The sequence below is a fragment of the Mirounga leonina genome, unplaced genomic scaffold (assembly GCF_011800145.1).
Source record: "Mirounga leonina isolate KUSES-001 unplaced genomic scaffold, KU_Mleo_1.0 Mir_154, whole genome shotgun sequence".
Taxonomy (NCBI): domain Eukaryota; kingdom Metazoa; phylum Chordata; class Mammalia; order Carnivora; family Phocidae; genus Mirounga; species Mirounga leonina.
In genome coordinates this window covers 1,492,268-1,519,139 of record NW_023270389.1, presented here as the reverse complement: position 1 = coordinate 1,519,139, position 26,872 = coordinate 1,492,268, and the positions used below count along the sequence as shown (strand labels likewise).

Here is a 26,872-nt window from a genome sequence, read left to right as displayed (position 1 = left end):
GGGAGGTGAGTCGGCCCGGGCCCTGCCCGGCGCTCGCGCGGCTCCGCTCCTCGCGACAGCCCCGCCGCGGCGCCGGCCCCCCCTCCCGCTGCGGCGGCCGCGAGAATGGAACGGTCCGGCGGGGGGATTGTGGGAGGTGCGCGCGCGAGGGGCGGAGGGCATGTGGGGGGGCGGCGGCGGCGGCGGCGGCGGCGGCGGCCGTGGCGGCGGTTGGTGGCCGTGGGGGCGGGGAGGGGGGGAGGAAAGAAGAGGCGGTGGAGGAGGAGGAGGCTGGGGCTCGCGCCGCCGAAGGTACGCGTGAGGGCCCGCGCCCGGCCGCCCTGACAGGGCCCGCGGGGAGCGGGGGCCGTGCGAGCGAGCGCCGACGGGCCGGCGGGTGCGCCAGGCGGCCGAAGGCGGGGGTCGGGGGAGAGCGAGCGGCGAGCCCGGAGACCGTCCGGCGCGTGCGGGCGGGCGTGCGCGCGCTGCCGTCCGAGTCGGGGGCGGGGGCCCGGGGGGGCCGCGGGGAGGGGCTGGGGGAGGTGGGGGGCGCGAGGCGCCCTTCGCTCGCGCCCGCCCTCCCTCCCGAGCAGCCGCCGCCGCCGCCGCCGCTCTGCCGCCGCCGCTCCCGCCGCCATTTTGGGTTCGCTTTGCGGAGGGGGAGCCGATCCCCGTCGCGCCTGCGGGACCGCCTCCCCTCGGCGGCCCCTGCTCAGCCCCACGCCTTTCCCTTCTCTTCGCTCGCGTTTCCGCCAGTCCGCGCACCGCGGGCCGCCTCCTGACAAGCGGCGGGGACGCGGAGGAGCCTGCTGGCGGCCGCCCCCCTTCCCCTCTTCCCTGCACTCTGCTCTCGCTCGGCCTCGGCCTCTGACACGGTGAGCAGAAGCGCCCGCGGAGGCCTCGGGCCTAAGTGCTCCGCGAGCGAGGCGAGCCTGCGCGGCCCGGGAGCCCCTGTCACCTCCCGGACCTGGACCTCCGCGGAGCGGCGGCGGGGGTGGGGGAGGGGAGGGCGGCGAGGGGATCCTGAGCGTACCGGGAAGTCCCTCCCGGCGGGGGGGAAGGGGTGTCCCTGACGGGCGGGCTCCCGGCCGGGGGAGGGGGCGGGAAAGTCGGCGAGCGGAGGCGGAGTCGCCCGGGCCCCTGACAGGTTGGTTGGCGCGCCGCGGGGGCGCGGCGGGGGCATCCCGGGCGCGGGCCTCCGGGGGCTCGACCCGGCGCGCTCGGCGCTCCCGGGGCTGTAAGTTGAACGGCTGTCCTGGGAGTTCGGACGAGGACAGGCGTGGTTTGGGTCTGGGAGACCGACGGTGTGCCGGTGCCGAGCGGCTGTGTTTGTGTGTGCGTGCGAGGAGGAAAGTGTTCGGGAGAGTTGGCTCGGGTTTGTGCAAGTGTGCCGGAGATCCCCTCACGAGTTAGCTCATTTCTGAGCGAAAATCGCGGACGTTCCCTTCCGGCTGGCGCGCGTGTGGAGCGCCTTAGTGCTGCCTGGGAGAGAGGAGTCATGGCGGTACCGCGCACGGCGTGGCGTCTGTGTGTGCGGCCGGGGCCGGGGCCGGGGCCCGTCGTCGTGGCCGGTTGTGCTGTGGGGAGCTCCCCCGACGGGAGCGGGTGGTGTGCGCGAGAACCCCCGCGTGTCTGTAACCGACCAGCGCCCGCGAGGCTGCGAGGAAGGACGCTTGGCGCAGAGTAAAGCTCTTCAGAAGGCTCCTTCTGTCTTTGTGATCCGACCCCTCCGCGTGGAAATGGTAGAAAGGGTAGAAGAGACGTCTTCTCCCGATTGTAAAGGAGGAAAGGGAGGCGTAAAGAGGTCCTTTTGCCAAGGTCACGCGCTTAAGTTGGTGACAAAGTTGAGGCTCGACCTCAGGGGGTGCGACTGCTTGCTCGTAGTCCGTTCACCGCACGCCTCGGGCGGCTCAGAGGTCTTGTCAGGCCAGTCCGGTTTCCGGGAAGATAGGGGCACAGGCGCCCGGCCGGATCGCAGCTGCCAGAGACGAGTCGTGTCGCACGTGGGTACGGATCATAGGTTGGCCTGTAGGGAGTGGGCATCCGCACCTACATTATTTCTCGTGTGTGCGGGAATCAGGGCATTTCTGACGCTTAGCCTGTGGGAGGGAGGGAGGGATGTCTCGCACGGCTCAAGCTTGCACTGGAGCCGCTGGCGGCTTAACTTTAGATCTATGGGGGGAGGACCTCCTTTCATTCATTCAGCACTTTACTGAGTAATTACTCAGGAAGTGGTCCCTGCCTGGGGGTGCGAAGAATCAAGGTGACCCTGTTGAAACAACCTGGGTGCGTATGAGGGGACTTGTCTTGACGGTGGTAGGTTATTAAGTCCAGCAGGGAGGCCGAGTCAGTGTTGGAATTGAAACCAAAACTTTCCTAAAAAGTCTGTTCAGTTTGGAGGGAATTTACATATCCCAGACGTTTCTATGTGGAAGGATACAAGTCTGTTCACCAGTCTAAAAGCGTGGCAAGTTTGTGATACAGTGTACCTTCTTTGGCACTTTCTTCTGGCATTTATGAATAAACTGTTTTGGGGATCTGCAGTTGTTGCTATACATTCCTGTGGATATTGGGCCTTTTTGGCTCAGCTGAAGGAGTTCTTTGAAGACTGATTTTGCAGTAAGGATCCCGTCAGTGAATATGAGGGAAAAATACTCGCACTAAGGCAGCTTAACTGTATTATCTCTGGAAAACAGAGTTTTTGATATGCTAGATTAGTAGTTCTTAAAGTTTTTTTGGGTCACTTATCCTTCTGAGAATCTGATGAAAGACGCTCACTGTTAAATGAGCATAAACACAATCACACAAATTATGCATACAATTTCAGGAACTTAAATTGTGATGAAGTAGAACCTTTTTATATTTAGGTCTCATTTGAAAGCCTTTTAAAATACATAGAGCTTTGTTTGGAGATGACGATGTTGGTATGAGTTTAAGGTGAAAGATTCTGTGACAGTTTTTGAGTGTGCTGAAAGTAAGGAGAACTTTAAGGTCATGTCTTTTATTTTTTATTCTTTTTTTTTTTTTTAACATATTTATTTATTTATTTATTTGAGAGAAAGAGAGAGAGAAACAGCATGAGAGGGGAGAGGGTCAGAGGGAGAAGCAGGCTCCCCGCTGATCCGGGAGCCCGATGTGAGACTCGATCCCAGGACTCCGGGATCATGACCTGAGCCGAAGGCAGTCACTTAACCAACTTAGCCACCCAGGCACCCTTATTCTTTATTCTTTACAAATTCATTTTTGCAGTGTTAGTACATGATTCTGAATTAGGTGGTAAGAAAATATATTGCTCAAATATTTATAGCTTTATTCTTTTCCTTTCTATTCTTAAACTTCTCTTTGCAGTTTTGCATTGGGACTGAAGCTTCTGAAGCTCATTTTACTGGAGTTTATGTTATGTATAACAAACATTATTGACTCAATTCTCTGCAGGAGACACAAAGATGAGTAATATATGGCCTCTGTCCCTGGAGAGATTCTAATCCAGTAGAAGCTAAGGATTCTATGATGGTGGAGTTTTCAAAAGGGCAAAGAGGAGGGAAGAATATTCCTGGAAGTCGAGGTTTCATGACTTAATTGCAGAGTTTTTGCTGTTATTAATTCTCAAGAAGCTATAAAGTCTTCCCACTCTCTATGCAACTTGTAGCTATGATATGTGTTTTGGTATCATCTGGTGTTTTTGAAAAGCAGGCACACTTTGGTTGCATTCCTTATCTTGTTTTCAATGTATTTCTGTGGTGAGTTTGTAACAAACGTCTTAATGTCATTTTTTGGGGGTATGCATGCATCCAGGAAACTCTTCTGAGGTAAAATGCAGTAGCTGTTTGACAGACTACGCATGAATCCAATACTGGAAATTTAAAATAATCACTGTATTTTTAAAAGAACAAGAAATTCAGAAAGGTGTTTTGATAGCACAGATTACAATATTCGGTAAGATAATGGAAAGATCTGAAGAAAAATGGTGTGATTGTCTCTTCTCTTTATTGTCATGGCCTCTCTGTAAGAAGGTCTTGGAAATTTGTGAAAAGTTTAATATTTTCTCTAATTTTTACCTTGGGTAGTAAATTTGTGGGTTTTCAAAATAACATGTTATACACGTGTGTAGTGCATATAGGTACATATTTATATAGTCTTGGATGTATGAGATACTTCATTATTTAAAAAATAATGCTTGTGGGGCGCTTGGGTGGCTCAGTCGTTAAGCGTCTGCCTTCGGCTCAGGTCATGATTCCAGGGTCCCGGGATCGAGCCCCGCATCGGGCTCCATGCTCCGCGGGAAGCCTGCTTCTCCCTCTCTCACTCCCACTGCTTGTGTTCCCTCTCTCGCTCTCTCTCTCTCTGTCAAATAAATAAATAAATAAAATCTTTAAAAAAAAAATGCTTGTAATAATTACAAAAAATTATTCAGGATCTTTAAGGATCAGGTAATGAAAGCAATTTTCATGTCATATTTTTGAGTTGTGTTCTAAAATGTGGAGCATAACTTTATTTCTATATATCTTGCTAGGCATTGTGTCTTTATGGCATTAGAAGTACCACTTGAGGTTTTATCCTAAGTCTTGCAGGCCTACAAATAAAGAAGTGGCCACATTCAGTTCTGCCAAAATGATCTGCCTATACACAGTGGAGAAGTTTTACCATATCTGTAGGTGATGCATCTCCAGTTAAAAATTTCATATTTCTATTTGAGTTATGTGTGTTGGTCTGAGTCATTTAAAGGTAATATACAGTCTTACTGATGTCTGCTGTGAGGTCTACTTTGTGTCAGCCTTTCTAGAAGCATGAGATGTCTTAAACCTGGTTGCTGTAAAAGAGGGAAATGAAAGTAATTTTTGTTTTATTTTGAGTTATTTTGCTACTGTTTTAAAATTTTTTTTAAAAATAGTTTTTTAAAATAGTTTTTTTTAAAATAGTTTTTTCTTTAAATTGTAATTTTTTTATATTTTGTATGGAGAGGCTAGCTTTTCAAACTTATTTGTTTTCTTAGTTAATGATAACTGTCAATCTTAATTTCATGTTTTAGAAATCAGTATTTTAGTGACTGCCTCATTGGGGGTGGTTAATGGTAGTGTGATATTGGCACAACATAATAAATTATAGATTTAAGTGATGACAGAAATTTAATAACCTTGTTATTTCAAGAGTTGTATTGCCTTCATTGAACATCTAACTTTTGTATATTTGAAGAATCTATAAAATTTATTTTAGCATTAATTGGTTTTGCTTTTCATAGTTTTTAGTCATTTGCTCTCAGACATACACAAGTTGATGACAGGATTGTATACTTTTTCCATTTTATTTTGTTCATTTTTTTAAATGTGGGAAATTTCAAACATACAGAAATGAAGGGACTAGTGTAGTGAGTTCTTATGTACTCAACATCCAGCTTCAGCAGTTACCACCACCCAGTTATCACAGTGTATATATCCCCATCTACTGGCCTCTCTGTTGCCTCCCCTCCCCTGCTTTGCTTATTTTGAAGCAAATCTTTCAGATGTTATATAATTTCATTCATAAACACTTCAGTGTATACATTCTTTTTACACTTTAATGGGGAATTATTTCTCCATAGTTAGGTCTATATAACTTTTTAAATAAAAGTATCTGATGATAAGTGGAATTAAACGACTTCTAATCTATTTTACCTGTCAATAGGGATTCCCCCTGCAAACTGTAAGAAATGAAGGAGTAGAATTCACCTCACTGGGACGCCTGGGTGGCTCAGTCGTTAAGCGTCTGCCTTCGGCTCAGGTCATGATCCCGGGGTCCTGGGATCGAGCCCCACTTTGGGCTCCTTGCTCAGCGGGAAGTCTGCTGCTCCCTCTACCACTCCCCCTGCTTGTGTTCCCTCTCTCGTTATCGCTCTGTCAAATAAATAAATAAAATCTTAAAGAAAAAAAAAAATTCACCTCACTGCTTTTTAGATGTTTGCATTGAAAAATGCAAACAGTTCTGTGTTTGCCAGAAAAGCTGATAAGCTTTTTTCTAATATACAAGTGAGAAATAATGTGTCTCTTATAGTCTTTTTTTAAGTACTAGTAACAAGATGCTAAAAACATTTTTGAGTTCTTCTTGTTCTTGATTTTCTAACTGGATCTAATTACCACTAAGAAATCAGATAATACTGGTGATGTTGAACAGGAGCCGAAATTGGTCTAAAATCAGCTTGAACGGTATGAAATAACATTGTTTTGAATTTTGAAATTTTAATTGTGGTCATTTGAAAGTCCATACCATTGCTTCAGTTGTTAAATACAAACCATGGTACAGAACAGGGTAATCATGACTAGTATGGAAATATTGTAGAAAAAGAAAGTAAATATTCCTGTTGTTACAAAGATGTATCAGAATGTACAAATTTGAAGTGATTGCTGGTAAAGTAGAATTTAGCCTTCTATAAAAGGCTGACAGTTATAATTATGAATGTAAGTTCTATCACTAGTGAAACTTTGGTTAACTTATCTTTTGTTATAGCTTATGTTATAGTCCCATAGTAAATAAATCATGAATCTTTGACTTGTTTTACATTTTATCTTTTCCACACTTGATACCAAATCACTCTTCTCATTCCATCTTATTTGTCCTAAGACCCCAGGTGGACAGTGTCAGATTAAGAAAGTAGCTATATTGTTGGCCTCTTGATATAAGGGACATTATTTAGAATATGGAGGAGATATTCCTTATGATACGGTTTTTTAAATTCAGCACTAATGAAAATGAAAGCACCAGAATTTAAATGTTTACTAATACAAGAAGCCTAATAGGGCTGAATGGGGAGAATTTAAAAGATTGTCTTTGAAAGAAGAAACTGCTAACTCTGACATTTGAGGAAATGGGGGACTGAATCAATCATGTATAATAATTCCTGGATAAACAATATTATATGTAGTATAAAGGTCTTCAAAGAAGATTGGAGGATATAAATCACAAGTATAGATTACATCAAGTGAAGTGATAACATGTTAGGAAGTTAAAATTTAGATGCAGAAGCATATCAAAGAAAAAAGAGTAATTACCTTGCAACTACAAAGATTTAAGTTAATTTTGTGTGTGTGTGTGTAAAGAAAAAATGTTATATAAATGTAGGTAAAGTCAAAGTTTAATTCTGTTTATTTTTAATTTTTTTTTTAAGATTTTATTTATTTGACAGAGAGATAGAGAGCACAAGTAGGCAGAGGGAGAGGGAGAAGCAGGCTCTCCGCTGAGCAGGGAGCCCGATGCGGGGCTCAATCCCAGGACCTGCGGATCACGACCCGAGCCGAAGGCAGCCGCTTAACCAGCTGAGCCACCCAGGCGCCCCTTAATTCTGTTTAACAAGTATTCTTTCTGTGGCACCTGGATGGCTCATTTGGTTGAGCATCCGACTCTTGATTTCATCTCATGTCTTCATCTCTGCACTGGGCCTGGAGCCTACTTTTAAAAAAATAAAAAATAAAAACAAGTATTCTTTCTGTTCATCTCTCATTCAACCAACTAACATTTTTCCAATGCTTATCTCATTTCCATTTCTGTGCTTAGGTGTTGGGAGAAGATTTTTTTTTTTTTCCTGCCTCAGAAAGTAGTGAATCTATGGGCGCCTGGGTGGCTCAGTTGGTTAAGCGACTGCCTTCGGCTCGGGTTGTGATCCTGGAGTCCCTGGATCGAGTCCCACATCAGGCTCCCTGCTCAGCGGGGAGTCTGCTTCTCCCTCTGACCCTCCCCCCTCTCATGTGCTCGCTCTCTCTCTCTCAAATAAATAAAATCTTAAAAAAAAAAAAGTAGTGAATCTAGTAAGAGGAACATCATGTTAAACGTTATAATATACAGCGTAGTACATTTCTCCCAGGTAGAGAAGGGAAAAATTTATTAAATCTGTGGAGAGAAAGAAAAGGTTAAGGATAGCTTCCTGCAAGGGTAGGGGAAGAGCCGGGTCTTAAAGGATAAATACGAGGTACTCAGTAAGGCTTAGAGGGGGCATTCTAGATAGGGGAAGATCATCTGCAAAGGTATGAAAATGAAAATAACATAGCAGAATGAGTTTAGGGGACTGCAATTTGGATCTGTACTTTCTACCTGTTTTCCTATGATTTCCTGTGTCTTCCAATACTGTGTAAGGTTGGGTTTTGTACTTAGAGATCATCAACAGAACAAAGGTGGAACTGTGTTCCATACACTCTTAGACAAAATAGTACTGTGCTGTTATTGTTAAAGGTAATTTTTAACGAAGATTAAAATCAAGAAAATAATTGTTTATGTTTTAGTTACTCAAAAAACTTTTACTAGAACATACTCCACTCCTTCAACATCTTAGTTAATGCGGCATTGATTATTATAATATGTATCCAGCCAAATAAAGACATTGTATAATTGCTTTTCTTAATAATGAACAAATGTCCCAGCCTTCACATTGGTATATTTCCCCTCAATTTGTTGAAAATCCTAAATAGTGATTAAGATCATGGAGTCAGAAATCGGATTGACTAGGCTCAGGTCCCAGTTTTGCTACTTACTGTATAATCTTTAGCAAAATCCTTATGGTCTTTGGTTTTCTTTTTTTTTTTTTTTTTTTAAGATTTTTATTTATTTATTTATTTGACAGAGAGAGAGAGAGAACAGGAACACAAGCAGGGGAAGTGGGAGAGGGAGAAGCAGGCTTCCTGTTGAGTAGGGAGCCCGATGTGGGACTCGATCCCAGGACCCTGGGATCATGACCTGAGCCGAAGGCAGACACTTAACGACTGAGCCACCCAGGCGTCCTGGTCTTTGGTTTTCTTGACTGTAAAATGACGATAATACTTAAAGCATAGGGCTGTTGAAAGATTGTACCAGATAATATGTGAAAAGTGCTTAGCATCATATATGTCATGCAGCAAGTACATAATACAGATATGCTACTATTATTAGTTTCTCTTATTTATTTCCTAAAAAGAGGAAACATTTTTAGGAAAGCAAATGATCTCCCTTGTATATGATGCCTGTAGGAGGTAAGAATACACAAAATACATTTTTGAAAGTATGTATAAACAACTTTGTTACATGTATATGTATTTTTTCTAATTCTCAATTTATGTTATCTTATTTTCCTTACCTATGAATTTTTTTGTGTTCTCCCACTTAACTCCAGACCAGGCTTTTGCTTTTTTTTTTTTTTTTTTTTTTTAATTTTATGTTTAAGTAATCTCTGCGTAGACCCAACATGGGACTTGAATTTACAACCCCAAGATCAAGAGTCACATGCTCTATCAACTGATCCAGGTGCCCCGAGACTAGGCTTTTATGTTTGGCTGCTGCTTCTTACCAAATCAAGGACTTGTCTCCAAAGTGAACAGGAATATATCTTTCAGTGTGAAGTTTTTGGGGCGGAGAACCTTAAGTCTTTGAACTGAATTGGGTTTAGTTAGGACAGTTCTCTATTTATTAAAGATTTTATTTATTTGAGGGAAAGAGAGCATGCGCACACGCATGATGGAGGGAGAGGGAGAAGCAAACTCCCTGCTGAGCAGGGAGCCCGAAGTGGGGCTTAATCCCAGGACCCTGAGATCATGACCTGAGCTGAAGGCAGACGCTTAATTGACTGAGCCACCCAGGTGCCCCGGGACAGTTCTCTCTTTAAAGCTGATGAGCACTTCTTTGATTTTTAGGAGCCCAGTGTATTCTTCCATAGCAGAACCCATTGCTTTCACTATATCACCTCACTTTATTGTTTATTATGTGCTAGACTTTAGGATACAGTGATGAATGAACAAAATCAGGTCCTTGGGCATTTTCATTTTACTCTTCCAGATCAAGATGTTTTAGTACTGCTGTAATGTGCTGCCATCACATTGCATGTGGTTCAAGCAAGGTATTGAAAGAATGTCTTGGGATGGGATTATTTTATGCCAGAGCAAGTCAGTTCTAGGACAAAAATCTCTTCCTCTTGAGGATCTTTATTATGTGCCTGTGTTTAATCCAGGCAATCTACTGGACAGTTAGTCCTTTGGGATATCAGTAGATTAAGTCCTCTGTTCAGAGTCAAATAAAAACTAAAACGAGCATTCTGTCTCCTGTGCCTTCCAACAAGGAATATATATAGTCTTTCATTCAGTAAATATTAATTGTATACTTATGTTATACCAGCTATTGTTCTAAGCCCAGAGGGTAGTACAGCCCTGAAAAAAGAAGTAAAAAATCATTGCTTTCAGGGGTACCTGGCTGCCTCAGTCGTTGGAGCGTGCAACTCTTGATCTCGGGGTCCTGAGTTCAAGGCCACGTTGAGTGTAGAGATTACTTAAAAAAATCATTGGTAAGGGCACCTGGGTGGCTCAGTCATTGAGCGTCTGCCTTCGGCTCAGGTCATGATCCCGGGGTTCTGGGATCGAGCCCCACATAGGGCTCCCTGCTTGGCGGAGAGCCTGCTTCTCCCTCTGCCACTCCCCCTGCTTGTGTTCCCTCTCTCGCTGTCTCTGTCAAATAAATGAAATCTTGAAAAAAAAATCATTGGTGCTCACTTCTTGTAAGATATTAATAAATGGGTATAATGTCATAGCATTTCCAGGATAGGTGTAAAGGAAATGTAAACAAAGTAAGGGGATGTTCAGTGATTAGGGAAGTTCTTTGAGGCAGTGGTACTTGAGTAGAGACTTGCATGACACAAAGGGCCCCATGCAGCTGTCTGGGGTGTGAGCATAAGCCCTGAGGCAGTAGTATGTTTGCTGTGTTTAAGAAATAAGAAAGGGCTTGAACAGAGTAAACAAGGTGGGGATGAATGATAGGAAATAGGTAGAAGAGGTAGCCAGGGGCTAAATAACTTAGGGACTTGTAAGACTTGACTAACTGTGTAGATCTTATTCTAGACTTGATGGGAACCTGTTGGGAGGTTTGAACAGGGAAGTGACTTGATCTAATATATACACTTTGAAAGGCAAGAATGATGCAACCAGAGTGACCAGCTAGGCCATTGTGATATTTGAGGCAAGAGATGATTGTAAGTTGAATTTAGGGTGTTATCAGGGAGATGGATTTGGGATACATTTTTAAAGATGGGGGGATGATAACTTGGATTGGCTGTGGGGTCTGAGTCAAAGAGTAGTCAAGTTTCACTGCAATGATGGCCTCAATGTTGGGTGCCATTTACTGAAATTTGGAACACTGGGAGAGGCAGGTTTCAGGAGTGCAGAAATTAAGAATTTGGTTTGGATGTACTGACTTTGAGTTTTCTATTAAATGTTTCTGGTTGAGATACTGAGCAGGAAGTTTGATATATAAATCTCAGGATTGGGGCAAATAGAAATTTGGTAGTTGATCAGGGTAGAGGTGCTGTTTAGAGCCATGGGACTTGATGAGATTACCCGGAGAGTGAGTGTAGATAGTCTTGAAATGAATTGTGGGGTATTCTTGACATTTAGAGGCACTTAATCAGTAATGCCAGGGCTGAAAGAATTGTTTGATAATTTTAGGAATAATACTTTCTTAAGAAAAACTAGCAAGTACTAATTAGTAAAGACAGACAAAAATAAAATGGTTAATGAACAGATTTATTTTAAATTATATTTTATTATGTTAGTCACCATACATTACATCATTAGTTTTTGATGTAGTGTTCCATGATTCAGTGTTTGCGTATAGTACCCAGTGCTCCATGCAGTACGTGCCCTCTTTAATACCCATCACCAGGCTAACCCATCCCTCCCCTCCCCTCCCCTCTAAAACCCTCAGTTTGTTTCTCAGAGTACATAGTCTCTCATGGTTCGTCTACAGATTTATTTTTTATCTGTTAAGTAGCTTTTTTATTGTGCTGCAGAGATCAGAACACTCATTTTATATGAAACTAAAAGCCAAAGTGCCTATTTTTACTAGATTACTCTGAAAAGATGGCCAGAATGGTCATTACCTTCCTAGATCTCCATTGTGGAGGGCAACATAAAGTAAAATAAATAAATATAAATTTATAAAATAATGAAGTTTTGGGGTGCCTGACTGGCTCAGTTGGAGGAGCATACAGCTTTTGATCCCAGGGTGGTGAGATTGAGCCCCATGTTGGATGTAGAGATTACTTAAATAAACTTTAAAAAATAATAATAAAATAAGGAGGTATCAAAAGACATGAAGCTTCTTACCCATTCACATGATAACCATTCCTGGCTTTGAAAATTTAGAGTGAGATCAAGCTGCCTCCTTTTCTTCTTTGGTCTATCACTGGGCATTGTTAAACCTTCCTTTAAAGAAGCTGGTTTTCATCTGTGGACTTACTGAGTCAACACATTATTATCTGAGAATACATGTGTAAGATCCAATACTTGAAGGTATTAGGGGCTTGTGAGGTTGACTTATTGCATATTTTGGGACATCTGGGTTTGGGTAGGTATCTATTTAAATGTATCTGAGGTGTCAAAAATGGAAAGGAATAGAAATTACAGACAAAAATCACAGCATGTAGGTTATTTTGTGTCATTGATTTAAAACCCTATCAGAAATCCTCTTAGCTACTGCATGAAACAGATACTCTCTTGCTTGAGTACATGACTTCACACTTGCCAGTCTACCTCTACCATTAGGAAAATGTAGGGCCCATCTGTTGAATTGGCACTATGCCTGAAAGGCCAGTAGTTTTGGACTTTGTCAGTCCAGGAAGAGAAATTAATTCCAGAACATTGAGGGGAAACATTTCTAATAACATATTCCCCAGGGTTTATCTGACATCTTGTTGCAATCTTATAGAAATCACCAGAGAATTCATGTATGTCCATCATGTATGATTTCTTTTTCCCATGTCAGAGTCAGAATCATCAGTTGTGTGCATTAGAGAGCCATTTCTTTTCCAAGTTAATGGTGTCCTTAGGAAAACACTACCAAAAGTTTCCAGATAGGTTAGACGTGATCTTCTTAAGTAGAAACTGAGATGTTTAAGATGGTAATATGATTTGGGATTCAGATAAGCCTCTCAAAATATTTTTAGATGAATCTATTCCACAAAAATCTGGAAACTGTTCACTGAGACTTAGGTGGTTCAAAGTGGCCATCTTCTAGTTTCCTGGGTATCCATTCTGTACCTTATCTTAGAAGCTGATTTCAAAAACAGAGGATCGTAACTCCTTTTGTGGTGGTGGTGGTGGTGGCGGTAGTTATGGGCCCCAATAAGAGTATGAAATCTTTGTACCCTTTCCCAAAAAGTGCATATATACACATAAAATTTTTGCTATATAATTTTGGGGAGTTTTTAGGTAATTCTGGTTATAGGCCAATACCCTTGTTTCATAGGCCTCTTAATTATGAATGTTATGGAATGACAGTTGCATTCTTTACATTTTGTTCAACAGTGATTGCTCTTAAAAACAGAAGTAAACACATAAGGACAGTGGTAGTTGTTTGTGGGGAGTGGTTTAAGTAAATCTTTGCTTCTGTCATCTGCACACCTACTTTTCCCCTTCACCATTTTGGTAATACAGTAATTTCTGGAGGATCATCAGTTAAAGCAGCATACCAATGTTAGAATGGCAGGCTGGGTATAAGAAAAGCAGTTATTCTTCAAAATGGGTAAAATGGCAGCAAAGTGAGAATTACCTCTCTGTGCCCCACCCTCATTGGCTTCCTTAGCTACATCCCACACACCTTTCTGAATGTAATTTCTAAATCCAAACCTGACTGTGTCTCTTGGCATAACAGACTGTTTGGCTCTTTCTTCAAGATCCTGTCTACCACTTCAGCTTTGTGTCTCGCTGGGTCTCTTACCCTTGTGCTTCAGCTTTTTGGAACCGTCATCATTCCCAAACAGTTTGTTTTTATCTCCATGACTTTCATGTTCCTCCCAGTGCCTGGCTGCTTAGGGAACACTACCCATCTTCTGAGACAAAGTTCAAGTTGATGCTGTGAAGACTTACCTGGCCACCCTCCCCTCTTTTGGTGAACAATATGCACTCATTTCTCTTTGGCATATACCTAGGAGTGGAATTGCTGGGCCACAGGGTAAGCATATTTTTATCCTTTTTTTTTTTTAAGTTTTATTTATTTATTTGACAGAGAGACATAGTGAGAGCAGGAACACAAGCAGGGGGAGTGGGAGAGGGAGAAGCAGGCTTCCCGCGGAGCAGGGAGCCCGATGTGGGACTCCATCCCAGGACCCTGGGATCATGACCCGAGCCGAAGGCAGACACTTAACGACTGAGCCCACCCGGGCGCCCAGCATATTTTTATCTTTAGTAAATACTGTGAAACAGTTTTCCAAACTGACTGTCTGACTTTATAACTATACCAGGAATGTATAGGTGTTCCATTTGTTCCACATCTTCACCAACATTTGTTGTCATTCTTTTTAATTTTAGCCATTTTAGTGGGTAATAGTATTTCATTGTGGTATTGATTGCATTTACCTGATTATTGGTGAGGTGTAGAGCATCTTTTAGTGCTTGTTGGATAATATATATTCTGAATGCAGTCCTTTTCTCCAATATATGCCTTGCACATAACATTATCCAATGTGTGGCTTGCCTTTTCACTCTCACGGTGGTTTCTTTTGATGAACAGAAGTTCATATTTTTTATAAAGAGGTATGTAGTTAGGAATGGGGGAAATGGAGAATTCCTTATCAACAGGTGTGAAGTTTCAGTCGGGCAAGATGAATGCGCTCTGGAGATGTGCTGTACAACATTGTGCCTATAGTCAACACTACTGTACTGCACACTTAAAAATTTGTTAAGAGGGTAAATCTCATGTTAAGTGTTCTTACCACAATAAAATAATAAAAAAATAAAGATGTGTGTAATGTGCGGTAGTCCGTTAAATGGAAATGAACAGGAGAGGAATGTTTTAAGAAAATAGCTAGTCAGTAGTAGAATATTGGAGTTAGAAAGTATGTCCACAATTAATTGGGTTACTTTGCTCAATTTCATGTAGATATGAACACAACAACACTTTGAGAGATAGCGACATATGGTAGCTATGTGTATTTCAAATCTTTTCAAAATATGGTTTTTTTGGATTTTTTAAAAAGATTTTATTTATTTATTTGTTTGAGAGAGCGAGCATGGAGGGGGAGGGTCAGAGGGAGAAGCAGACTCCCTGCTGAGCAGGGAGCCCGGTGCTGGACTCGATCCTGGACTCCAGGATCATGACCTGAGCCGAAGGCAGTCGCTTAACCAACTGGGCCACCAGGCGCCCTGTTTTTATTGGATTTTTGCTTAGTTATGAAACTAATACAAATTCTGTAACAGGTCAAGAAAAAATGTACATAATTTTATTTCCCTTTTACTTCCAAACCCCTAAAATAACCAGTGCTGTTAGCTGGTGTATAATCATTTGTACTTATTTCTGTATGCATAAAAATACATATGGTTTTTTTTTTTCTATTCCTTACACATATAACATCATGCTTGCTCTTTTACTGAAAAATGGCAGAAGTGGTTTTGTTTTTGTTTTTTTTTAAGATTTTATATATCTGACAGAGAGAACACAAGCAGGGGGAGCGGGAGAGGGAGATGCAGGCTTCCCGCTGAGCATGGAGCCTGATGCGGGGCTCGAGCCCAAGGCCCCAGGACCATGACCTGAGCCAAAGGCAGATGCTTAACGACTGAGCCACCCAGGTGCCCCATCAGACATGGTTCTATATTTGTGTGTGTGTATGAATATATGTATATCTTTTTTTTTTCCTGTGGCCACATTAAGCAGTGCTATAATAAATCATTTATTAGTGCTTTTGTTTTTCTATGATAAGAACCTCAAAATTGCTATTGAAGTCTGAGAGTATGTAAAACTTAAAATTGTCATAGATGCTGTAAGTAGTGCTTTCCAGAATAAATGATGGTGGCCACTAGTGTTTATTTGCCTGTATACTCTGCTAGTAGTAGTTGTTGTCAGTGTTTAAAATTTCAACCAGGGCGCCTGGGTGGCTCAGTTGGTTAAGCGACTGCCTTCGGCTCAGGTCATGATCCTGGAGTCCCGGGATCGAGTCCCGCATCAGGCTCCCTGCTCGGCGAGGAGCCTGCTTCTCCCTCTAACCCTCTCCCCTCTCATGTACTCTCTCTCTCTCTCATTCTAGCTCTCTCAGATAAATAAATAAATCTTTAAATAAATAAATAAATAAATAAATAAATAAAATTTCAACCAAACCGATGAGTGAAAACTGTCTTGTTTTAACTCATACCTCCCTGACTACTAGTGATATAGTGCCTCTTTTTATGTTTCTACTTGATTATTTCCATCTTTTCTGTGATTGCCTGTGCACATCTCTCGTATTATATCATTTCTTACTTACCAGTTTATAGAATAACTCTTAACCTTACTGATCTATAATGTTTTTATATAATCAAATCTGTCAGTATTTTCCTTTATGGCTTCTAGTTTCTTGATTTGCTTATGAAGGTTTCTCTACAGTAGGCTATAGAAATATTCACAAAGGGGCGCCTGGGTGGCTCAGTCGTTAAGCGTCTGCCTTCGGCTCAGGTCATGATCCCAGGGTCCTGGGATTGAGCCCCGCATCGGGCTCCCTGCTCCGTGGGGAACCTGCTTCTCCCTCTCCCACTCCCCCTGCCTGTGTTCCCTCTCTCACTGTGTCTCTCTCTGTCAAATAAATAAATAAAACCTTAAAAAAAGAAAAAAGAAATATTCACAAAAATCCTTCAGATACTTTCATTTTCGCATATAGCTCTTAAATCCATGAGGAAATTATTTTTTAGTGTAACTTGAAGAATGGATCTTTGTCTTCTCCAAATGAATAGCCAGTTAGGTCAACATGTAGCAACATATGTCAAATAAATCAGCTTGTTGCCATGTTGAAAGCTATTAATTGAAAAAAGTTTTTACAAGATTACCACTAGCCCACATTTTGTTTTTATGCAAGGAAAGGAACCCCTTCCACAAGGTACCTTATTTTGATCTGCCAGAAAATTTTTAAAAGGCTTCATTGAGATGTGTTTCGTGTCCTATATAATCTACAATTTGAAGAGTACAATTCAGCCTAGGTGCTATTGTGAAGCGTCTGCCTTCGGCTTGGGTCATGATCCCAGGGTCCTGGATCGAGCCCTGCCATCGGGCTCCCTGCTCAGTGGGAAGCCTGCTTCTCCCTCTCCCACTCCCCCTGCTTGCGCTCCTGCTCTCGCTACCTTTTTCTCTCTGTTAAATAAATAAATAAATAAATAAATAAATAAATAAAATCTTAAAAAAAAAAAAAAGTTGGGGCTCCTGGGTGGCTCAGTCGGTTAAGCGTCTGCCTTCGGCTCAGGTCATGATCCCGGGGTCCTGGGATCAAGCCCCACATCGGGCTCCCTGCTTGGCGGGGAGCCTGCTTCTCGCTCGCTCTCTGCCTGCCACTCTGCCTACTTGTGTTCTCTCTCTCTGTCAAATAAATAAATAAAATCTTTAAAAAAAAAAAAGTGTACAATTCAGTGGTTCTTGGTATATTCACATAGTAGTAATACAACCATCACCACTACCTAATCTTAGAACATTTGATCTTGGTGTCCATTAACTAGTGGTCACTCCATCCCAGACATTCCCCTTTTCCCCATGCGTAGGTAACCATTAATCTACTTTTTTTCTCTATGGATTTTCCTTTTTTGGACATTTCGTATAAATGGAATCCACAGGTTGTCTTTCGGAACTGGCATCTTTCATTTAGCATAATGTTTAAGATACATCCGCATTGTAGTATGTACCAGTGCTGCTTTCTTTCTTTCTTTTTTTTTTAAAGATTTATTTACTTATTTGAGAGAGAGAGCGCACATACGTCTATGAGTGGGGAGAAGAGCAGAGGGAGAGAATCTCAAGCAGACTCCCCACTGAGGGTGGACACCAACACAGGCTCCATCTCAGGACTCTGAGATCATGACCTGAGCTAAAGGCAAGAGTTGGGCACCTAACTGACTGAGCCACCCAGTTGCCCTGGACTTCATTCTTCTTTATGGATGAATGACATTCCATTGTATGGATAATGTTGCTGTGAACATTTGTATACAAATTTCTGTGAACAATTTTCGTTTTTCTTGGGTATATACCTAGCAGTGAACTTGATGGGCCATCTGGTAACTCTCTTTAACCTTTTGAGGAACTGCCAAACTGTTTTCCAAAGTGTCTGCACCATTTTACATTCCTATTCATTTCTCCACAGAAAATTTTTATAAAAAACAAATGTAAGATATTTACAATGTGAGTGGTGCCCTTTTGAAGTGGCTCTTTTGTTTAATGTGAAACCACGTGCATTGGCCCTGAGTTCACAGTCCCTAACCCTTGTCAGAATACAATAATTCATTTATGGGAAAATCTGATGTAACTTTTACTTCCCTCCTGTTGCCATTTTAGAATTCCCTAGGGGTAGAAATCAACATCTCTATATATTCCTTTCCACTACAGCCCCATTCCACCTTTTTTTTAAAAAAACAAAAACAAAAACAGAGTTAAGTGTATACATCTGAGCTGTGTTAACTTTACTTCTCAGGAAGAGCTAAGCAAGGTTTGATTAGATTATCCATGTGACACTCGGTGAGTATAATTTTTTTCCCAGGATTTAGCTTTGGGAATGCTTTTTTTTTTTTAAAGATCTTTATTTATTTATTTGAGAGAGTGAGCCAGTGAGAGAAGCAGGCTCCCTGCTGAGCAGGGAGCCCGACGCAGGGCTCGATCCCAGGACCCCGGGATCATGACCCAAGCCGAAGGCAGACACCCAACCGACTGAGCCACCCAGGGGCCCCGGGAATGCTTTCTGTGTGTATTTTCCCTGTGGCTTACTAATTGTAATTTATGTCTCCTATTTGACTTTCTTGTTCTGACTGTCAGAATTAGTTTGTTGGTATAATACAGTATTTCCTTGGTCATGAGACATAGTCTTTTCTCCCAGTTTTATGTTTCTGAAATTAGGAAATAACACAATTGATAATTATATTTAATGTGGTAGTGGTTAAAAATTTTTTCTCCTGAAAATGCGGTCAGTGATTCATGAACCCTTCTTAAATTACTAGCATCTTGGAATTTAAGAAATATGTACCGTACGTAAGTGTGAAAACAGCTAGATTTATTGGTGATGAGTGCTTTGAAAGTTAGGAATTATTGGTGGTTGTCACTCTGTTTTAAATGAATGTTGTTCTGTAGTTGAGTATAGAAAAAAAAGCTTTGTCCGGGGCACCTGGGTGGCTCAGTCGGTTGAGCATCCGACTCTGGATTTCAGCTCAGGTCATGATTTCAGGGTCATGGGATTGAGCCCCACTTTGGGCTCTGTGCTCAGCGGGGAGTCTGCTTGAGATTCTCTCCCTTTCCCCCTCCCCCTGCTCGCATACCTCCTCCTCTCTCTCTCAAATGAATAAATCTTAAAAAAAAGAAAAAAGCTTTATCCAACTCTGTAAGTGTAGTTTATGTTATATAAATTATTTAGGAACATAGTTCAAGATTTCTTGGTATCTTTATGAAGATAGTCTAGCTTTTTGTGATTTCAGTGATTTGTATATCAGTGATTCAATATAAAACATCTTAAGGCAGTTAGTACACTGCTTACCCTTTTACTTTTGAAGAGCAGATTACATGGTGATATACATAGTGCTTATTTTTAAAATCATAATAACAGTGTAAGATTATATAATACTTAAAAATGTCAATCCTTTAGTATTTTTATTTTTGTTTTTTATTTTCATTTTATTATCTTTTAGTTTTTGTCTACATATGTAATTTAAAATGTAGTATTATATATGTTTTCTTATTCAGTTAGTAGATATTTATTGAATACCTTTTATGTTCCGGGTACTTTGCTAAGGATATTGCAGCAAATAAGGCAGTCAGGATTCTTATTCTCATGGAACAAATGCTGTAGTGGAAAATATGGGTATTAAGCATATAATTTACCCCAAAAAAGCATATAACTTACTATGATGATGAGTGTTAAGAGACTTAGAAGATGCTGCATGAGCACTTAACAGGGAGCTCTCCCTTAATCTAGCAGGGAAATGACATCAGATTATTTTTTAAATCATATTTCTAAAAAAATATTTTAAATAAATTTTTTAAATCATCTTTCTAGCTGCATCTTAGAGCAGGGATTGGAGGAGAACAAGGTGGATATACAGAGAAGTTAGAAAGCTGCTATATTCTGTGTAAGATTTGTTGTTGTTTTGGACAGAATGGCAGTGGACTTAGAACTGGGTGTAATCAGAAACTATTTTTGTGGAATTCACAAGTTTTGGTGTTAGGGTCACGTTGGGAATAGGGGAGTGAGAGGAGGCAAGGATGACCGCCAGGTTTCCAACTTGAGCAACTGGTGGTACTGTGCTTACTTAGCTAATAAGATATATCCTAAGAAATAGGATGGTCATCCATAAGATGTATGATGAAAGAGTATAAAAGCTAGGGCAAATTAAGATATATAATGTGCTGTAATTTTTTAAGATCTTATATAGTTAATTTATATCTGTTTTCTTACTGTTGAGAAATAGAATAATGATTACAGTCTCTTACTATGTTTGATAAGGACCACAGAGAAGACAAAAATTTATCACGGATGAGAAAAACTATACTTAAGCTAAAAATCTGCCAACATTGTTCAATCTGCAATGTGATAATTTTAGATAAATGTACTTACCCAAAAAGAAAGAAAAGTTATTCTTACATATTAGAGTTAATATAAAATATCTTTCTTATCAGGTTGAAAAAAAAATTGTAAAACTCTATTATATGTTTATAGAGTGTCATCATACTGCCTCCTTCTGTGTATATCATATGTGCATGTGTTCCTGGCTGTCGGCTTGACCTTTCTACTTAAATGTTTCACAGACATCTAAAATTTAACATACTTACTGAACTCTTAATCTCATCCCAGCAGACAACTTTTATAACGTCAGCCACATGAGGGCAGGGATTTTTGTGTTTTTGCACTGCTATGTCCCCAGTTCCTGTTACATAATGGTCACTTGGTAAATAATTTGTTGATGGAATGTCTAAATGGTACTACCATACAATTCACCAGTTGCTTACGTTTTCAATTCTCTTCCTCCTTTCCTGCATCTTGCTGAAAATCAAATCAGTTACACCTTTGAAGTATCTCCTAATGCCTCTTTTGCCTGGCTGTTTCCTACTCAGACTGGGTCTCAGCTTAAAGTTAATTATTTTTCTAAGATATATTCCCTGTTACTCCAAGTTTCCTTGATATACTACCTCATATTTCAATACCTTCACATTTATTATAAGTTATAATCACATATTTAAATAATTAGTCAGGGGCGCCTGGGTGGCTCAGTCGTTAAGCTCAGGTCATGACCCCGGTGTCCTGGGATCGAGCCCCGCATTGGGCTCCCTGCTCCGCGGGAAGCCTGCTTCTCTCTCTCCCACTCCCCCTGCTTGTGTTCCCTCTCTCGCTGTGTCCCTCTCTGTCAAATAAATAAGTAAAATCTTTTTTAAAAAATTTAAAAAATAAATAAATAAAAATAAATAAATAAATAAATAATTGGTCATTTATCTGCCTCCCCCTCTAAAATTTAAAGTTCATAAGACTTAGGACCATATTGAATTATTTATAACTATTTCTACAGTGGGTATCACAATTCCCAAAACATATTTTAGGCTCTCAGAATATTCACTGAATGAAGGGATAGATTAAGGATGATGAATGCATAAAGGAAATGATAATCATGGTTGCAGAGGTAGTTGGAGAGCCAGTAGAATGTGTGATCATAGAAGACAAGCGAGAGTTTCAAATAGCAAGTATGCTAGATGTAACAGAGAGGAGTAGTAAGACCAGGAATGAAAATGATCTTTGGGAGGCAGCGTAACATAGTATTGAGAGGAACCAGCAGACCTGGGCTCAAGCTTTTATTGATTATTAACTTGTTTTTTCATCTCTGAAAATGGAATAATAATAGTAACTGAGGTAATCTGTATAACATTAGCATAGAGCTTTGCAAATATAAGAGGTCAGTAAATTTTTAGGTATGTAATTTTTTTTTTTTTTTTTTAATTTAACTAATGCATCCACTGGAAGGACTCAGTTTTGTAGTATTTAAAAAAATACATAGTAGGGGCGCCTGGGTGGCTCAGTCTAAGCGTCTGTCTTCGGCTCAGGTCATGATCCCGGGGTTCTGGGATCGAGCCCCACATCGGGCTCCCTGCTCTGTGGGAAGCCAGCTTCCCCTCTCCCACTCCCCCTGCTTATGTTCCCTCTCTCACTGTGTCTTTCTCTGTCAAATAAATAAATAAAATCTAAAAAAAAAATTAAATAAAAAATACATAGTTGATTTTATATTGCCTTGCTAAATAGTGTTTTATCAAAGTATGCCTATTCCCTTCCAACCTGTTATGATAGACAAGGTATGTACACAAAATGGTCTCCAAACTTAGTTGAATTGTTTTCCATAATGGTTTGGTATCTCACAGACCAGAGCACTGTGTTAACAGTGAATTTGTTTATTTTTATCAGATCCGTTGTTTGTTAATTGGATGTGAGATTAGTATGGGAGGTGTGGGTGGGTAGTAGTCATCACTTCATAGAGGGAATAGGGTATGAGGTAAAAACAAGTTTGAGCAATTCCTGTTCAAAAGTTTTATGTTTGTATTGCTTGCCCAGGTATTGTCATATTGCAATAATATATGAATATATAGCAATAGAGCATTCATAAATCACTATGAAATGTGATTTATTTTGTATATTTATAGGTAGTATCTAATATGTTGTTAGGTTATCATGCTTTGGGGCACCTGGGTGGCTCAGTCAGTTAAGCTTCTGCCTTCAGCTCAGGTCATGATCACAGGGTCCTGGGATGGAGCCTGGCATCCCGCTCCTTGCTCAGATGGGAGACTGCTTCTCCCTCTCCCTCTGCCTGCCGCTCCCCACCCCCACTTGTGCTCTCTCTCTCTCTCTCTCTGTCAAATGAATAAATAAAATCTAAAAAAAAAAGATTATCATGCCTTGTGTTGATATAATGTATATATCCTATTAATACAATTAGAAATTTTCTCTCCTTTTTTTTAGATCTCATTTATTTGAGAGTGCGTATGTGTGCGCACGAGTTGGGGGGGAGGGGCAGAGGGAGAGAGACAAGCAGACTCCACTGAATGCAGAACTACCCAGGCACCCTAGTAATTAGTAATTTTCTAAAAAGCTTGTTCACAGATAAAATGATCTCAGTGAAAGGGCTTCATGATATAGATTTAGTGTTAGTTTCCCTTGAATTTGGACTAGACTGTTCTGGATTGTTTCAGTGATTTGAAGATATCCTGTAAATCCCAACGTTGCATGTGAGATGAATGTTGAATTTGTCTCTTAGAGTAAAGAGATTCTAGCAGTCTTAGTTCTGTGTTTCCCCTTGGAACTATATTTTGCCTTGAATATATTGTAGTAGGAACCAGAATACATTGTATAACAACATGGCATCCTTGTCCCTGGATAGAAAACCTAGATTATATAGATACCTTTCCAAAAGCTGAAAGAGTATCATTCACAAAGAATACTGTTTTCAGAGTTCAGTATCAGAATTCTGGCAGCTGGTGTAGGGACTGGTTTTCAAGCAGTTTACATTTAGCAGATAAAAAGCATTCTTTGTTGTGAAGTATCTTCAGAATTTGGATTTATCTTTACTAGAAACACTTAAATTTTGGTATGTAGGGTTTGCCAATCATGCTTTTCCAGTCTCACTGCCTAGATGGATTCACAAAATATGCCCTTAGGCATACTGTTCTTTTTCCTCTTTGATCAAGTTAGGGAAACATATTTCTCTATTCTTACATACATTTCTGGGGTAGTGATCAGTGTTTTCAAATTAATTCTTTTTTAGTTTGTTGATATTTCTATAATAATCTGTGTCACTGAGATTCAGTTTTTCCATTTTAAAATGAAGAGAATCATGCTCTCCAAACCCTTCTCTGTAGTGTGTTAAAAGTAAGTGCTGGTAAAAATGCTTTTGAGTTCTTTGGAGGAAATACTGAAGTTCTGCTTCACATTTATACATATATATATGAAGAGTTCTGGATTCCTTCATTATGAAAAAAATGTAGGGAAATTTAAATGGATATAAAAGCAGTTGTTTCTGTGTAAATTATTTGTTTTTATTCTAGAACAGATTTGTTTTCATGACTAACCAAAAAAATACATGGCAGGTGTATTAGTTCACCACTAGTAATATGAAACCCAGGATGGGTATTAGAAATTAAGAAACATGCGGTGCCTGGGTGGCTCAGTCGATTAAGTGTCCAACTCTTTTTTTTTAAATTTAAGATGTATTTAGTTATTTTAGAGAGAGAGAGAATGGCAGAGAGCAGGGGGGAGGGCCAGAGGAAGAGGGGGAGAATTTTCAGCCGCTGAGCATGGAGCCAGACTCGAGGCTTGATCTCATGGCCCTGAGATCATGACCTGAGCTGAAGGCATATGCTTAACCTGCTGAGCCACCCAGGTGCCCCAAGTGTCCAACTCTTGATCTCAGCTCACGTCTTGATCTCAGGGTCGTGAGTTCAAGACCTGTGCTGGCCTGTACACTGGGCGTGGAGCCTACTTAAAAATAGATAAATAAGAAACAAGAAAGAAGAAAGAAAGGGGAGAAAATGACTAGAAAATAAAAAATTAAAGCCAGTAAGATACATCCCAGAAAAGACATGCAATTAATTCAAATACTTAACTGAACACCTACATGCCAGCTCCGGTTTTAGGTGCTAGGACATTACATTGAACTAAACTGACAAAAATCCATTTCCTGGGGGCACTTTACATCCCAATGGAAAGACATCCATAATAAATAAATACATTGTACACCAGATGGTAAGAAGAGCCATGGAGAAAAATAAAACAGGACAGAGTGTTAGAAGAAGATGGTGCGATAAGTGTTTTTCAGTTTTATAAAGGATTGTCAGAGATTGCCTGTTCTATAAGGTTACATTTAGGTAAAGGTGAAGGACATGAAAGAGCAAATCGTGCAGCTAGTTATCTGGGGAAGGAGTGTTCTAGTCAGGCAGAATAATAATTGCAAAGGCCCTGTGGTAGGAGTATTTTACTTTGAGAAACAGAAAGAGGAGACCTCTGCTCCCCACCCCCCCTTCTTGGAACTAAGTGGGGAGTTTGGTAAGAGGTGGAAGAGAGGTAGAGTGGATTGTACAGCAGAGTAAATAGGGCCTTTAGGCCATTGGAAGGACTTTGACTTCCATTTTGAGTGAGGTGGGAAGCCACTGAAAGGGTGTTGAGCCCAGGAATGACATGATCAGACACAAGCTTTTAAAGGATCACCTGGCTGCTGACTTGAGACGACTAAAGAGATACAAAGGGCTGAAGCAAGGAGCGAGCCAGTGAAGAGACTTCTGCAGTAGTCCAGGTGACATATTATCACTTGGATCTGAGTGGTAGCTGTTAAATTAGCGAGAAATAGAATGTGCATGTATTTCGAAGGTAAAGAAGACTGCTGACTAAATGGACATGTGAGGCATGAGAAAGAGGAGTTAAGGGTGATGAGGAATTTTTAGCCTAAATATTTCTAGCTGGAGTTGCATTTATTTACTGAGATGAGGAAGCCTGTGGGAAGAACAGTTGGGGGGGATGAGGCAGAAGATGAACTGATTTTAAGGAGGCTAAACTTGCAGTGTCTGTCTAGTAGACATCTAGGCAGTGTGTCAGGTAGGCATTTAGATACAGGATTCTGGAGTTCGAGGAAGAGGTCCCACCTGGTCTCTATCTAGTGATAGAAATTTGTGAATCAACAATGTTAGATGGACTTTGAGGCCAAAAGTTTGGATTTGGGCATTTAGCAAGTAAGTGTAGATGGGGAAGGGAAGAGCATGCCCTGGGGTGTGCCAGTGTTTAATGTTCAGGGAGAAAAGGAAAAACTGGTAAAGGAGACTGAGGTTGACTAGCCAGTAAGGCAGAAGAATCCAGAGAGGGCTCCTGGAAGTCAGTGCAGAGACGATGGGGCTGTTCCACTGTGTCACATTCTGTGGCTAGGTCAAGTAGAGGACTAAGAACTGACCGGTGTACTTAGTAGCATGGAGTACGTTAGTGACCTTGACTAGCAGTTTATTTGGAGAGGTGGTGGTGAAAGTGTGATTGGTGCATTCCAGAGAAAAAAGGTGAGGATTTAGAGATGGCAAGAATGGACTGCCCTTTGAAGAAGTTTGGTTATAAGAGGGGGACAGAGAAATGGGAAGCTGGTAGAAGATATGGGGTCAAGAGGAGTTTTCTTAGATGAGAAATTATTGTAGTATGTTTTCATGCTGATTGGTATCATCCAGAGGAAAAATGAGAAATGGATGATGCAAGGGAGAAAGGATAGTTGCCCTAATAAAGCTCTTGAGAAGGCAAGGAGAAGGTAGGTTTTGGTGCTCAAGTGGAGGGGTTGGAAATATATGTATTTTTTAATTATTATTATCTTTTTAAGCAGGCTCCACACCCAGTGTGGAGCCCAACATGGGGCCTGGACTCACAACCCTGAGATCAAAACCTGAGCTGAGACCAAGAGTCAGATGCTTAATCGACTGAGCCACCCAGGTGCCCCACTATATTATGGTAGTAGGGAAGGCAGAATCTATAGGAACAGACACACAGGAGGTGGGTCAGTATAGTGGGGGCTTGTGGCAGTTTTCTTCTGATTGTTTCTACTGCCATCATCAGATTGGAAGCAAAATCAGTGAGGGTGGAGATGACTTCAAGTAGCTGTGTGGGGGAGTGGCGGATTAGGGAAATAGGTTTCAGCACTAAGGGTCCAGTTGAGGTTAGCGTTCAGGAATGTAAAGTGAGATCAGTGAACATGATTTTTCTTAGACCAGCTTTGATGGTACAGAGACAGAAGGAGGTATAAGATATAATTTTGAAGCTGTTACTAGTGCGATTAAGATATTGTAGTAAGTTTATAGAAAACTACCTCTATGAAATACATATAATAAACATATAAGATAAAACTTGTATATAGGACTCTTATAACAGAAGGTGAACTCATGTAAGAAAGGAAAGGAGAAACATTTTCTAAATGCCAGATATTATGTTAGAAGC

The 26,872-nt window shown here is 41.1% G+C and overlaps 1 protein-coding gene across 3 annotated transcripts in view; it reads left to right on the top strand.

Moving 5' to 3' along the window:
- Window positions 1-599: 599 nt before the first annotated feature.
- The window catches only part of ASH1L (ASH1 like histone lysine methyltransferase), a 192,825-nt gene continuing 166,552 nt past the window's right edge, over window positions 600-26,872 (top strand). For 2 of the 3 annotated variants that reach the window (XM_035009770.1, XM_035009771.1), the window contains exon 1: window positions 600-854. The gene's annotated coding sequence lies outside the window, so the exon portion shown is untranslated. Of the gene's footprint in view, window positions 855-13,225; window positions 13,909-26,872 lie in introns of those variants that run through there. The other variant, XM_035009772.1, reaches the window with a different exon arrangement.